General features: G+C 45.7%; 1 protein-coding gene across 6 annotated transcripts in view; it reads left to right on the top strand.

Annotated features, from left to right (window-relative positions):
• The window catches only part of ARHGEF11 (Rho guanine nucleotide exchange factor 11), a 171,906-nt gene that overhangs the window by 1,094 nt on the left and 165,954 nt on the right, over nucleotides 1-4,858 (top strand). The gene's annotated exons all lie outside the window — the stretch shown is intronic.

The raw sequence follows: 4,858 nt of genomic DNA, 5'->3' as shown, positions 1-4,858 counted from the left end.
GCAATGCAGGGCAAAGCAAACATTTTGGCCTTGTGTGGTGAAGCTGCTGGAATGGCAGATGGAAAGATTTAGAAATTATCATCCCCATTGAGCTAACCTTGCAATTTCAGAAATCCATTTCCTCAGGCTGTTTCTTTTTTTCCCCCCTTGATTATGAATCTGATTATCCAAGCAAAACTTGTGCTGGTACAAGGTCAGATTAAACAAAATGGGTTTTTAATGAATGGGAAGACTGAATGGTTGGTCGTGCTCTTTCGATAGGCCTGCGGTCGTAGAATGTAGGAATGAAGGCTGGAGTTGACAAGGTGGTCTGGATGGTCTATCTTGCTAGACCACTGTAGTATGGATCCTCATTCGGACACACATCCACCTAAGAAATCCTTTAAACCAAGGAATTGAGGGGGATACTTTGGGCAGTGAATCTGTGCTTTCAAAAGAAGATCCAAGGATTCCAAATCCAGCACATTTTGTGTTCGGTTCACCCTGAAACCATTAGATCAGTAGCGTGCAAAGATTGTATTATTTCACTTGGTAATGTATTTAGGAGGAGATCTGCTACAAGTCCATGGCCTGCCTTAATCTAGTTTGTGTTGCTTCTATATGTGTACAATGATGCTGGTGAAGGATCGGGTCTTGGTTCATTTAAACTGAGGCTGACCTTACCTTCACAAGAGTAGAAGTTGTCGTCCAGTTGTCAAACCAGAAGGGGGTGGTTTTCTGCGTGGTGTTGTTTGGAGTCCATCTCTCACGGCAAGGCTTGCTAAGGCATGTCCACCTGCAATAAAGACTTGTCTAGTGTCTAATGTCTTCATTTTTTTCCCCGGCCAGATCTAGCTGTTTCTAAGGTTATGGAGGCCAGCCTTCACTCAGCACAGAAGCAGTCTCATCATTACCTCCCTTGGGGATATAGGGGATGGTGTTTACTTAACACACTCTCCTCGTTTGCACTTAACTATACACCTTAGGACACTGTAGGCTAAGCATAATGAGCTGTCCTGGCTTCAATACTTTTAGTCTAGATTTGTTCTATAGGAAGAATTTTGCAAATAATTACTTGCATCTGGTGATATAACCCCAATGAAAAAAACATTTCCCATTTTTGAGGTCCCAATTGCTGTTAACAGTAAAACAGTATGGTAAAAAAAATTAATTAAAAACCAACTAGACAAAACATTGAGATGCTGTGGCTCCCTATAATCCTTAAGGCTGGGTTCACACCTAGGCGTATTGAATATGCGCGTTTCGCGTCACGCATTTTTACAGCGATTCGCGGTAAAAAACCGCGCGACAAACACCCGTTTCCGAGGACTACTTGGCTGTATCCCAATGGAAACGCGAGACCAAAACGCCCCAAAGAAGTACATGTACTTCTTTGGGCGTAGTCCGTTTTGTATTGCGTTCGGACGGGCGGAAAAATGGCAAGGTGTGAACCAGACCCATTGAATACAATGGGATTTGGATGTTTGAGCGTTTTGTAGAGCGTTCGTCGAGCGTTGAACGCGCTACAAAACGTTCAGGTGTGAACCAGGCCTAAAGGGGAGCTCCACGAATTATAGATGAACAGGACAACGGAAGGTAATATACAACTTTCTCAAACTTGCACCAAAATGAAACTTGCACCTTACCACGCTAGACAGAACAAAATAAACTTTTGCCTTTACTTATTACTTATTAGGGATGCACTGATACCAGTTTTTAGGTATCGATTACAAGTACACATATTTTTTTTCGGGTACTCGCCGATACCAAATACCAGAGATCCCATTAAGGAAGTCGGGCGGTATGTAATGACTCGCCACCCGGCTTCCCGATTAACCAGGAATCCATCTCCATGGTCCACCAGATGACGAGGAAGCATGGAGCCGGCTTTCTGGCCAATCAGGAAGCCGAGCCGCAAGTCATTACACAGCACCCGGCTTCCTGATTGGCTTCCTGACATGAAGCCGGCTCCATGCTCTCTTGTCTCCAAGTGATACCGGAAGTTCCCGTATCGGGCTAGGCACCGGGAGCATTTGGGCGAGTACTTGTACTCGCCCAAATACTAGTATCGGCACCGATACATCCCTACTACTTATTACTATACCTAACGCACACCAAAGCAGTGGTATGTGCAATGTGGTTAGTTGCTTTGGAAAAAATGGTGCATGTCTGGTTGTGCCTGTGTTGAATGAATGGGTTGCCTTAAGGGCTAGTTCACACCATAACCGTAGTGTGCTGCGTTTTAACACAATTTTTAGGCTTGTTGTTTTTTAGCTTAAAATGGCCTTTCAGGTGCAGTCCAGTGCATTTGCATGTGTTTTTGATCCGTTGCGATCAGGTGCAGCTAAAATGAGACAAACAGTATTTTTTTTCTGACTGCATCGAAACGGACTGCACTGGCGTGAACAGAGCACCAGAAATCCCACTGGAAAGCATTGTGACACGATTTTGATGCTTCCAAACTGAACAAACTGCATCTGGTGTGAACTAGCTCTAATACAAAGCATGTAAACATGCAATAGTGCACTTTTGTTAACACAACAGAACACAAAGGTGCAAATGGGCCCCTAAAAAAGCAGGGGCAGGAAGCAGAGCTGCATGTTGTGCTGTGCAGTAGTACAGGTGCTTTTCTTTATCCTGTATAAGTGTTGGGATGCCCTTAGGAATGAATGCCAATGCACATATACTGCGCAAAGTGCGTCAACGCATGCATGAGTCCATCGTATGCCTAAACACAGAGATTACATACACACATGTGAACTGTATTATTGGCCAACGGATTTGGATTTGTTATGAGCCACCTTTGTGATCTGCACACCTCTGCGATGATACTACACTCTTAATTAGTACTGAGCAGCGTGATGGTGTCATCTCCTCGACTGTAGACTGCTGAACAGACAATGGAGGCACAAGAATGCACTGATGAGTTATTAACTCGGTTCCTTCCTCCTGTCAGCATGTTCCCTGTCAGCACATGGGCATTCAGCAGAGTCTGATAGGCTGCTAGTGCTGCACCTTCCTTTTCCAAACTGAGTGCTGCTGTGCAGCAGATAACAGAGACTGATAGCAAGGCAGATTCAGGTACTTCTATTAACTGTATGTAAAAATATATTTCTTTCATAAGGAATTTTAAACTGCATTAGGTGGGGTGTTGTCTATATTGTCCTAGCATGCAGTTTTGAATATCTTAAGATGGTGTGAACCTTCAGGCTGGGTTCACACCATTTTCCGGACCAGATCTGGAACATAGTACATTGCGTTTTTGCCGCAATTGGAATTTTCTTTTAACTTAAAATGGTCTTACAGGTGCATTCCATGCGTTTCTAGTGCGTTTTTATGCGTTCCAGTGCATACCAGACAAAATTGGACCATCTGTATTTTTCTGCTGTGGTCTGGAACGGACTGCGTTGGTGGGAACAGAGGCCAAAAATAGCATAGGGATACATTGGGATGCATTTTGGGTCCGGAAACAGTCTGGTCTGGTCTGAAAGGTAATCTGGATGTGGTGTGAATGGGCCCTAAAGGGAGCCAGTGCTTTGCCCATGTATGAAAAAAGAAAAGGTTCACTGAAATACTACTAAACAAGCAAAAGATGACTTACTCTCCATCTGCAGGGGCGTCCCGAAGGCTGGGTGACACCCGGAGCGGTAACCGAGTGTCACCCCGTCGAGACGTCACCACGCGCGTGCGCGATGACGTCATCCCGCACGCGTGGCAGTATTCTGATACCTGCCGGTGGCCATCTTGCTGATGGACGCCGGCAGAGAGAGGAGGAGACAGTCACCCATCGGGATAAGGTATGCCGCCGGGTCCCCTCATCTCTCCTGATACTGTTGGGCGTTCGGTCCATGACCGAGCGCCCGACTTTTCAGAGGGGGGTGACACCAAAATGACTGTCATTTTAGTGTCACCCCTCCAATGGTGTCACCCGGGTGCGGGCCGCACCCCCCGCACCCCCATTGTGACGCCACTGTCCATCTGCCCCAACAGCATAGAAAAGTGATATAGAAATCTAAATTAATAATAATAACTACCCCCCTTCCCAGCCTCACAGCCACCAGGAGCGACAGGTACCCATAGGTTATGTGATCACCTGCCAGGCTCCCTGCTTCATTAAGGCTCCACGGCTGGAAGAGGTAATGGACAGTTGAAGAGATGGGAATCCAGTATTACATACATACACATCAGGTCTGTGTATGCATGTCATATATAATTAGAGCTGCAGCTAACGATTATTTTCAAAATCGATTAGTTAACCGATTATTAAGTTCGATTAATCGGATATAAAATAAAATCAATTTTAAAAGATGGCTCCAGTGATGGACTACTAGTTTTATATTGAGATTGCAGTCCATCACAGGAGCAAGCTTGGAGCGGTGGAAGTAAAACATTAAAAAAAAAAGCGTGGTGTGCAATATAGTGAAATGAAAAGTGTAAAATTATACAGCAATGATGCAGAATGGCATCTGCTATAGAGGACTACAAATCCCACTATCCCAGCAATACATTATAGAGCACCATGTGTGGGAAAGTGCAGGCTTACCTGAGCAGTCTTCCAGCAACTTGTTTCTGAGATCAGGCCTGTCTATCGGTGGCTGTCATCCGCCCACACCTTCTTCTCCTTACTTCTTCTCCCCGCGTCCCTGTGCCGATCGTGGATGTGGGCAGGCGGTGAGCGTGAGGCGGGGAGGAGGTGCGGCCTGTGGATGCAGCTGGGCGGGTCTGGCAGTGGCGAGCGTGAGGTGTGGCGCGCAGCGTGTGTGGACCTGTGACAGGGCCAACCAATCGGAAGCCGATTAATCGATGATTGAAAAAGTTGACAACTTTTTCAATAATCGATTATAATCGATTATGTCGATTAGTTGTTGCAGCCCTAATA

This window comes from Nanorana parkeri, unplaced genomic scaffold, assembly GCF_000935625.1.
Source record: "Nanorana parkeri isolate BGI_ZX_2015 unplaced genomic scaffold, ASM93562v1 scaffold1167, whole genome shotgun sequence".
Classification (NCBI taxonomy): Eukaryota; Metazoa; Chordata; class Amphibia; order Anura; family Dicroglossidae; genus Nanorana; species Nanorana parkeri.
The sequence above is the reverse complement of the archived record's forward strand: the minus strand, read 5'-3'. Positions and strand labels throughout refer to the sequence as shown.